The following is an 11,535-nucleotide window of genomic DNA, read 5'->3' as shown; positions in this document are numbered from 1 at the left end:
ACTTGATGCCCATTAATTATTCTTAAGCATTTATAAGGTGTTTTTGAGAAAAGACATGAGGATATTCCATCTCCTCATTGATTTCACAAAAATTGGGTGTCATTGCACAATATTTTTACAGCATATTATATTTAAATTCAAAGAAGACATTTTGCATATTAAGTAAAATTTTAAGCTTAGCAAAGAAATGTTTGCATAATCATGGGGAGCAGGGAGGGTAATGGCCTCTGTCCTTTTCTGTACCTGCCATGATTGCTCCATTTGCGTGTCTCAGGTTACATGTACACTTAAGTCACTATCACCTTTTTACAGTCTATTAAAAATATCCTAACCTATATTAAGTTTTTTCCATTTACATCAACACAGTTAATAAATATTCTACTTTATGACATACTTTATAACCTTATACATTTGTTCATGATGATCTACTTCTGTGCAACCAAAAAGTATAAAATATATTTTACTGTCTTTATTTTTCATGGTATTTCAGGTTCAACATGATTTTCCTAGTCAAATGCACAATACCATTTAAATATTATTGATAGCACATGGATACTTTTTTTAATCATTAGCTATATTATTATCTATATTGACATCAAGCCCCTTAAGGTCAACTTAATGTATAGATGTCCATAGCATTGGGTTTAAACACTTTGTACCACTCTGAGTGGTGTTTTTTTTTTTTTTTTTTTTTTTTTTTTTCAGAAAACAGGAAGATCTAAAATTACTCATTCCATTTTTAAACATATTTGTCATTCTCTGAAAAAAAATCACCTATGAAATTATCAGTTTGAATATATTTTAAAAACTGTTTTTGGTTGGACGCAGTGGCTCATGCCTGTAATCTTAGCACTTTGGGAGGCCGAGGCTGCTGGATTGCCTGAGCTCAGGAGTTCAAGACCAGCCTGAGCAACAGGGCTGAAACCTCGTCTGTACTAAAATACAAAAATATTAGCTGGGCATGGTGATGTGCACCTATAGTCCCAGCTACCTGGGAGACTGAAGCAGGAGAATTGCTTGAACCCAGAAGGCAGAGGTTGCATTGAGCCAAGATTGCACCACTGCACTCCAGCCTGGGCAGCAGAGTGAGGTTCTGTCTCCAACAAAAAAACCCAAAAAACAAAAAACTGTTTTTAAGTAAATATTATGATAACCATCAAAGACAAGAACTCTGGAGAAAGTGAGGCAGTCACTGAGTCAACTCACCATTACAGTTATTTATTAAGTAGTCTTTCGAAAACGTTCAGCCAAGATGTGATAAATAATCTCTAAATTCTGAATGTTGTCCCTGATTCAGCTCATTCACTGACATCACTTCCTTTCCACCCACAGGTCAAGTGCAAAAACTGCGACGCCTATGGCCCCACGGCCAGAAGTACCAGGTGCCCCATGAAGTGCTGGAACGGAGCCCTGGTTCCCCAGACCTTTGGGAGAAAGGAAGGGAAGGAAAACCTGAATCCATGGAAGCCCCAGGTTCGAGGGAACCCGGGGCCCTTGAACAAGGAAAAGGGAGAGAAGGAAGAGAGACCAAGGTGAGCAGTGGGAGGGGTTTTCACCACCCTTAGGGAACTGCCACCTAAGGACATGGTGTCTCTGCACCCGCACACCGTGTGCCTTTCCGTCTCCGGGCCAGGGAAGGAACGCTGCAGAGAAAGAGACTCGAGCTCCTTTTCCTCCCGGGTTTCACACCCAGGACACCTCCTTTGGCTCTGGGAGATTCAGGGACGGGGAGAGTCCCAAAGTCGCAGAAAGTGTACACCCCTCTATGATGTTATTCCTAACAGCCAGGGGGCACAGGATGACATTATTGAAACTATGGCAGTGGATGTACATCCCTTCGGTCATCTTGTTCCTTATATCCTGGGTGGGAGAGGATGATATGATTCCGAAAATTGCAGGGGGTGTAGACATCCCCTGTGATATTGTCCCTAAAATCCAAAGGTGGAGAGGATGATATTTCTTCCGATTTCACAAGGTGTGTACACCACCCCTGTGATATGGTTCCCTATATCCAGGGGGTGAGAGGATGATGTTAGTCACAATATCGCAGGAGGTGTACACTCCCTAGTGATATTGTTCCTAATATCTGGGGACGGGGAGGACGATATCACTCCCAATACAGCAGGGGGTGTACACCCCTTCTGTGACATTGTTCCTAATAGCCAGAGGGGGAGAGGAAGATATTACTCCCAATATCGCAGGGGGTGTACACCCCCTTGTGATATTGTTCCCTATATCCTGGGAGGGAGACGATGATACTAGTGGCAATATCGCAGGGGGTGTAGACACCCACTGTGATATTGTTCCGAATATCCAGAGGGGGAGAAAATGATATGACTTCCAATATCACAGGGGGTGTACATCATCCTGTGATATTGTTTCTTATATTCAGGGGGAGAAGATGATATTACTCCCAATATCGTAGGGGTTGTACACACCTCCTGGGAAATTGTTCCTAATATCCTGAAGGGGAGAGCATAAGATTACTCTCAATATCGCAGGGGTATACACCTCCTTAGTAATATTGTTCTTAATATCCATGATGGGAGAAGATGATATGACTCCCAATATCGCAAGAAGTGTACAGCCGCCTGTGATATAGTTCCTAACATCTAGGTGGGGAGAGGATGATATTACTGCCCATATCGTATGAATTGTAAAACCCTTTTGATATTTTGCCTACAATCCTGAGGGGAGAGGATGATATTACTCCCAATATCGAAGAAGGTGTACACCCCCCTGTGACACTATGCCCAATATTCACTTTGGGAGATGATGACAATACACCCAATATTGCAGGGGATGTACACCCACCCTGGGATGTTGTTCCTTACATCGAGAAGGGGAGAAGATGCTATGACTCCCAATAACGCAGGGGCTGTGGCTGTACACCCCTCCTGTGATACTGTTCTTAATATCCTAGGGAAGAGAGGATGATACTACACCCAATATCGCAGGGGGTGTACACCCACCCGGTGATACTGTTCTTAATGTACTCCACCTCCCTCCACCAGGGATATTGTTTCTAATATCCAGAGGAAGAGAGGGTAACATTAGGCCCAATATCGCAGGGGAGTGTACACACCCTCTGTGATGTTGTTCCTAGTATCCAAAGGTAGAGACGATGCTATTACTGGTCATATCGCAGGGGGTGTACACCCTTCTGTGATGTTGTTTTTGACATTCATTAGGGGAGAGGATAACATGAATCCCAATATCGCAGAAGATGTACAGACCCCTGTGATGTTGTTCCTAATGTACAGGGAAAAGAGAAGAATATTGCTCTCAATATCGCAGGGGGTGTAATCACCCTGCCCCCCATATGTTGTTCCTAATATGCAGCAGGGTGGAGGCTGATAGTACTCCCAATATCCCAGAAGGTGTACACACACCTGTGATATAGTTCCTCATATCCAGTGGGAAAGAGGCTGATTTTACTTTTGATATTGCAGTGGGTGTACACTGCACCCAACCCCGGGTTATTGTTCCTAATATCCAGGCGGGAAGAAGATGACAAGGCTGACAATATCGAAGGGGGTGGACACCTTCTGTCATATGGTTCCTGTTATCCAGGGGGTGAGTGGATGATATTACTCCCAATAAAGTAAGAACCTTACAGCCACCCTGGGATTTTGTCCTCAATAACCACAGGGGAGAGGTGATATTACTACCAATACTGCAAGGCGTGTACACCCCTCCTGTGATATTGTTTCTGATATCCAAGAAAGGAGAAGATGGCATTACTACCAATATTGAATAGATGTACAGCCCCTATGGGATATTGTTCTAAAGATACAGGTTGAAAGAGGATGAGACTCCATCCAATATAACAAGGGATGTACACCCCTCCTGTGATAGGAATCATCAAACCTACAAGAAGAGAGAATGACATTGCTTCCAAAACTACACAGGGTGTACACCCACCCTGTGATATTGTTCCTGTCATCTGAAGGAAGAGATGATGATACTACTGTCACTACCGGAGAAGGTACACAACCCCCTGTGATATTGCTCCTCATACCTTGTCGGGGAGAGCATGATATTACTTCCAATATGACAGTGGCTTGACACCCAGTCTGTGATATTGCTCCTAATTTCCAGTAGGTGAAGTATGATGTTCCTGCCAAGAGAGTAGTGGGTGTACAGCCACCCTGTGATATGTCTCCGAATATTCAGGGAAACACAGGACTACATTATACCAGATCTCCCAAAAAGTGTACACCCATTGTGTGATATGGTTCCTAATATCCAGAGGTGCAGAGGGTGGTATTCGTTCTCTTATCGCAGGCTGTGTATGCACAACCTGTGAAATTGTTCCTAATATCCTGAACAAAAGAGACTGCTAATAATGGACACACATTGCAGGAGGGAGTAATGATTACGATCCACATAGTAATGGGGAGTAATAGCAACCCCCTCTCTCCCCCTGGCTGTTACAATCCACATCGCAGGGGGGTGAGGCACCCCCCATGATATGGGGAGTAATAGCATCCCCCTCTCCCCCACTGGCCTTATATAAGGAGGCTGGCCTTATACAAGTGCCCCCCAATGCCATCGCAGGCTTTAATGTATTCACTTAAAGTTTTTTCCTCATTTAGATCTGCCAATCCCTTAATAGGTCTAATTGCTGCCTGACATTCTGTATTAGCATTTTCATGAGCAAGCAGCTGAACGATCACTTTCTTGTCATGAGAGTTGGAAATAGCCTTTTGAGCCGCATCCTGCAAACGGGCGATAGAATCTGGATAAGGCTTCCTTGGACCCTGTTGAACTGTGTTAAAAGGAGGATAAGCAGTAGCAGGGTCGTGAATTTTTTCCCAGACTCTTAGGCATATAGTTCTGAGCTGATCAACAGCCTCATCACCTATTAACATCTGTTGATTTAGAGTACCCCATGCCTGTCCGATTCCAAGCAATTGATCAGATGTGATATTAACGGAACGTTGGGCTTGAGCATTTCTGCGTGCCTGATTTGCTGCTTCCTCCGTCCACCAGGTTTTAAATTGGAGAAATTCAGAGGGGACAGGGTGGATCGGGCTAATACCTCCCAATCCACAGGTATTCAAGGTCTGTTATAAGCCACACATTGTAACAAGGAATGAACATAAGAAGAATTTGGCCCATCTTGTCCAATTGCTTGCTTTAAGTCTTTTTAATATTTTAAAAGGAAATGGCTCCCAGCATGCTTGAGCAAGTTCTCTGGGCTCCTTAGCTGGCGAAATAATTACCAGAAACTGTCAAGTATTCAAATCCCCCATTTCTTGTGCCTGGCGAATGGATGCCTGGATTGTCCCTATGCCACAATTTGTATTTGGACCGGCTGGCAGCATTCCTCTACCATAATTAACAGGTGGGCAAGCCTGGATCATTCCCTCATCGTAATTGGCTGTTGGATAAGCCTGAAGCTTCCCTTCGCCATAGTTACTGGCTGGGCCTGCAACAATGGGAGCCCCAAGGCGCGTCTCGGGCTCCCCTTCCAAAAATTCCTAAGGCTGGCCTGGGGGTGGCCATTCCAGACGTTCCCCTGAAGGCGCAGTAGGTGGCGCTGTTTCTCTTATAAGTTTTCGGAGATTAGCATACATACCTCCCCGTTTCTGGCCCTTTTTTAAACTAGACTGTGATGGTTCACTTTGCTGATAATTAGACTCCTGATTATTCAACTTTCCTATGTCATCCTGAAACTCCTCCTCCTCCTCCTCCTCAGTGTGGACGGGCTCCAGTGCTGTTTTAATTGCCGACCACACAGACCAGAGACGGGAATATCGTGGCCCTCTTGTTGTGCTCGTTTTAAGTCTGATCCGACTTTGTCCCAATCTTTTACATTCATGGCTCCATATTCCGGGAACCAAGGAGAATACTGTCTACCAGACGGAACAAAGATGTGAGATTTTGGGTCCTCACAATTACCCCTCCACGGCGCAGTAACTGCCGCACAAAGCTTAAGGAATTAGCGAACTCACTCTCGGCCTGACCCATATTTTCCCGAGGTTTCCCTGGAATTCTCGGAGCGCCCTCCTTACCCTAGAGCTTGAAGTGAAAACCTACTCGGGAGTCCTTTGTCGGTCGTCCTCCGCTTTTCACGCTCTGGTGTTCCTTCATTGGGTTATTTGTAGAGATTACGAGGAGCCCCGCGGTGGGCACCAGAGACCAGCCTGGGCAACCAAGGGAGACCCCCGTTTCTACCAAAAAAAAAAAAAAAAATAGCCAGGTGTGGTGTCGCGCACCTGTAATCCCAGCTACTCCATGAGAAATCAGACAAAACCTGGCACCAGAGACTGATTTTCTTCTAAAATGCTTTCTCCAAAATATTTTTAAAACAAAAGGGGGAAATTGGAAAGGAAAATATTTTGGGCCCCCCAAATCACTAAGATAAAGGGAAAACTCAATCTGGGAACTGCTTAGGGCAAATCTGCCTCCCATTCTATTCAAACTCATCCCCTGCTCACTGAGAAGAATGTATATCTTATTGCCTCCTTTGGAAAGGCTCATCAGAAACTCAGAAGAATGCAACCTTTTGTCTCTCACCTACCTGTGACCTGGAAGCCGCCTCCTGGCTTTTTGCTTCAGGTTGTACCAGATCGAACCAGTGTTCATCTTACATATGTTAATTGATGTCTCCTGTCTCCCTAAAATGTATAAAACTGTCAGATACAGTCAGTTTCTCTTCCAAGGTTTGGTATGTTAACATTCTTGTTTTTTGTTCTGGAACTCAACTTTCCTGTTCTCCATGCCTCCTTGCCCTTAGTTACTGTAAACAACCTTCCCGTCAGTTCTAATCAATAACTCACATCTGTTCCCTTGGTTACCTGCTCTGCACCCACTTCTCCCTTCGAAACCACATGTCCCACCTTTGTAACTCACATCCCCCTTCCCCCTTCCTTATCTGGGAAAATATTCACAAATAGCCAACCGGGTCAGTTTAGATCTTGAGGTCTGACCCCAGCCCATGCCAGAGGCAGGGATTGCTTTAGGAGTAAACACCCCTGCTTTCCTTTGTTCCGTGTGCTCTTGCGATTGTGATTGATGCAAGTAGCACGCTTCCGCAGAAGTAAATTGCGTTGCTGAGAAAACTTTGGCTTGAGTGCTGGTTTCACTTTGCGGCACGGAGCATTTATTTCCAACAAAACCAAGCTGTGCTCTGACCACCTTGGGCAGCTGTCATCAGGACATCCTGAGGCTGTGTCATGCGCAAGCATCCCCAACCTTGGCAAAATAAACTTTGTAAATACTCTTATCCCCAAATGCTCAGGGAGACTGATTTGAATGATCATAAAACTCGGAGGCTGCACTCCAGCCTGGGCGACAGAGCAAGACTCTGTTTCAGAAAAATAAATAAAATAAAATAAAATAAAATCTCCTGTCTCCCGCACAGCCGACTCTGCGTGAATTACTCTTTCTCTGTTGCTATTCCCCCTTCTTGAGAAATCGACTCTGTCTAGGTAGAGGGCAAGGTGAACCCACTGGGCGGTTACAGAATTGTCATTGTATTGCTTACAATTTTATCTATATATTATGCACAAATAGCTATAACCTTGTATACAAGGTTGGTCAGATCCCAGGGCAGGAAGGACGCAACCCCTACAAACCGCTAGGCCAAAACGGTCATTCTGGCCTCATCCAGCCTCACGTGAGATCGCTATCTCCTGTCACTCAGGGCCTGAGGGGGCGGGGCCTGAAGCCCCATACAATCAGGGGCGCTGGGGTGGGGACCCTTCAATCAGGTGCGCCGCCGGAAAGGAGAGGGCGGCTTCCGGGATCTGACTGGCGGGCGCTTTGTCTCGCCTTCGCCACAGGAGGGTCTTTCTGTTCGTTTCTGCTGCTACTTCTTGGCTGTGGGAGGCCCAGGTGGCCCTGCAGCAGCCTCTGCCACCGTGACCTGCGGGTATTGGGACATCCCTAGCTGACGCCAGTACACGCAGGAAGCCGAGGAATGGTGAGTGGACTGTGCGCCTGGCTTCCCAAAGTGGGGAAGTGGGCTGGTTGAAACCTGCCGGAACTAGCCATCCGCTGCGGAACCGGCGGACCGAGTCGCCGCGTGCAGCCCGGCCTCAGTCCCCTTCTGCGCAGGGCCGGGCCGGGCAGGGCAGGCAGCGGGACACCTGCCTCCCTGTCTGTACCTGTGGGCGCCACTTCCGCCGGCCGGAGCCCTCTCGGGAATCCCGCGCCTCCCCCACCCACGTAATGCGGTGACCACGGGAGGGTGATCCGGGAGAGCCCCGACTCGGTGAGCGAGGTTCCAGCGTGGGAGGAGCTGTGGTTCATGGGGCTTCCAGTCCCACCTTTCTCCCCCTAAAATTAACCTGAGGCTTTGTTAAAACGTTAAACGGTGTGTTTGAGCAAAGGGCGATTCATAAACCGGGTACCGCAGTCATGGTTTGTGGTTTGGTGTCCACAGGAGGGGCGTAAATGAGAGGCTTTGATAAGGTTAATGAGGAAGCAAACCATATATATATATATAATTTGTTTTTTTTTTTTTTTTCTTTGAGACGAAGTCTCGCTCTATAGCCAGACTGGAGTGCAATGGTGCAGTCTCAGCTCACTGCAACCTCTAACTCCTGGGTTCAAGCAATTTCTCCTGCCTCAGCCTCCCAAGTAGCTGGGCTTATAGGCGCCCACCACCACGTCCAGCAAATTTTTGTATTTTCAGTAGAGACAGGGTTTTGGCATGTTGGCTGGGTTGGTTTCAAACTCCTGACCTTAATTGAGTTCAGCCTCCTAAAGCGCTGGAATTGCAGGCGTCAGCCACCTTGGCCAAAATATTTTTCTGTTTCCAAACATTTTACATGAGAGGAAAACAGAGAATAAATCATCTGACACTCTACTGTAAAAAAAAAATCTTTGTACCTCTCTTCTTTTCACCTTTCCTAAGTGTACATATTACCAAAATGTCTTTAGGTTGAGGTCCCCCCATGAAAACTTTACAGGATGTTGTGTCCTCAGACACTCTCCTGTCTTTTCCTAGTCCTGGCATTTTAGAACTGTCTGGGGGTGACCCAGGATACCCACAGTGGCCATGTCTATTGGAGGGTCTAGTGAGTATCAGCCCCGGCATCATCTCATCCCCAAGGACAGCCTGAGGTAGGGGGTAGAGGCTCTCAGGAGAGCAGCTGGATGCTCTTGGCCTTAGAGGAATCTCCTGGTATAGTTTCATCTAAAATGGTGACCCCTTAGGGTCATTAAAATTTTAGGACATTAAAATGAATGGACAATACAATGTAATGTCATTAAACTTAGGTCATTAAAACTGTTCCTCCAGCCGGAGTTTTTATTCCTCGGAGACACATTGATGGTCTGCCAATGGGATGCTGATATTGAGAGGAAAAGGCAGAAATGATTTCTGCTCTCTAGATTGTCCCAGACTTGTGAAGAGAGAAAAACTGTCCCAAAGGACAAGGAAAACCCACCCCAGAGAGGATGTGCAAGAACCTGAATATGCAAATGCACTTAAGGCACACAGGAGGACAAAGAGCAGTGCCAGTGCCTCCTAGGTGGTCACTGAGTGCTTTACTGAACAGGATGGGTGTCCCAACGGATAGAATGGCCTGCCGTGACACTTAGAAAGGTCTGTGTTGGAGTCAGCACTGCCTCTCCCTGAGTTTGTTACCTTGAAAAGGCTTGTCCACTTCTTTGAGTTTCAGGTTTTCATTGACTGTAAGATACATTTTGTCAGTACAGCTTGAAGGATAAACATACTGTTTCCAAAGAGGCAAGGTAAAATGATGTATTTTATTTGCTAAAAATTCGTATTTATTTCTTCCCCAGAGTGAGTGTAGTAAGTTTTAAAGGTCTGTTCTTTTAAAGGGTAATTTCAAATGGAATTGTAGGACTTAGCTTTGTCGATGCTACTGGTGAAATAAAAGTGTGATGGATAAATTGATGATTTACAAAGATTCACCAAAATGTCAGTTCCCCTCTTGTAGCATGGTGAAGAATTTACGACAGTGGACACATCTGTATCCTCTTATCTGGATATCTGAGGGTTTTTTGTTGTTGTTGTTTGTTTTTTTGGAGACGCTGTCTTGCTTTGTAGCCCCGCTGGAGTGCAGTGGCACCATCTCTGCTTATTGCAACCTCCGCCTCCAGGGTTCAAGTGATTCTCCTGTGTCAGCCTCCCGAGTAACTGGGATTATAGGCACCTACCACCACACCCAGCTAAGTTTTGAATTTTTAGTAAACATAGGGTTGTAGGCCTGGCACGGTGGCTCATGCCTGTAATCCCAGCACTTTGGGAGGCCAAGGTGGGCAGATCACGAGGTCAGGAGTTCCAGAGCAGCCTGGCCAACATGGTGAAACCCTGTCTCTACTAAAAATACAAAAAAATTAGCTGAGCCTGGTGGCAGGCACCTGTAATCCCAGCTGCTTGGGAGGCTGAGGCAAGAGAATTGCTTGAACCCGGGAGGTGGAGTTTGCAGTGAGCCAAGATCTTGCCACTGCACCCCAGCCCAAGTGACAATGCGAGACTCCATCTCAAAAAACAAACAAACAAACAAACAACAAAAAGATGGGGTTTTGCCATGTTGGCTAGGCTGATCTCAACCTCCTGACCTCAGGTGATCGCCCGCCTCAGCCTCCCAAGGTGCTGGGATTACAGGCGTGAGCCACCATGCGTGGCTCACTCTATTTTCTTTTTATTCCCTAAATTTTAATATGTTTGAGTTTGTCTGTTCCTTTATCACTATTTTCTTACATAAAAGAAATTCTGCCTAATGCTTCATAAAAAAAAAAAAAATCTTCCTGTGACTTCTGAAAGTGTTCTGGTTTTATCTTTCATATTTGATATATAATAAGTTGATTATGGTTCATGGAATAGAGAAGAATGCAATGCATTTTCCCAAGTAGATGCCATCCTGGTTTGCCTCATATTTTAAAGTGCATGTGATTTCTTTTTCTATTCTACAGTGCCTACTTTATCATTCATCAACTTTCCATATAAATGCTGCATCATTAAGACTTTTTTCCCCCTTGGTCTGCTTGTTCATCTCTCTGCTAATACTGTGCTGTCCTGAGTATTTTTGTTTGAAACTCTTAGAAGTATGTTAGACAAGCCATCACTCTTTTTTTAGATGATGGAAAAGCATTAGACATTTGTCATTTTTACTACATATGAAAAGTAGTTTTTCTTGCCTAAAAAAAACCTGATTTGGGAATTTATGTGATTTCATAGGAATAGCATCTGGAAGTGGTGACATTAATGTCATTTTAAAAAACATGTGTCCTATTTCCTCTTATTCCTCTGCCTTGACATTGTGCAATAGAAATTTTAAAAATTGTTGTATTAGTATTGTTAAATATCAATTATTCATTTTATTTACAACTCAATTAAATTTAATAAGCCTACTCTCTCGGTGTAATCACATGGAATAGGCTCAACTCCCCAGTTAACAAGTGACAGCACATGTAAAATATTGTCTACCAGGGAAACTCATTGAACAGTGTTCAGACTGTGTTTCGGTGGCTGGTTCCCTAAGCACCACTGCAGTGACACAAAATAATAGACCTTCAGCAGAAAAAGTTTTGGCAAATATATTGCATAAG

Source organism: Piliocolobus tephrosceles, chromosome 7 (genome assembly GCF_002776525.5).
Source record: "Piliocolobus tephrosceles isolate RC106 chromosome 7, ASM277652v3, whole genome shotgun sequence".
Taxonomy (NCBI): Eukaryota; Metazoa; Chordata; class Mammalia; order Primates; family Cercopithecidae; genus Piliocolobus; species Piliocolobus tephrosceles.
The sequence above is the reverse complement of the archived record's forward strand: the minus strand, read 5'-3'. Positions refer to the sequence as shown.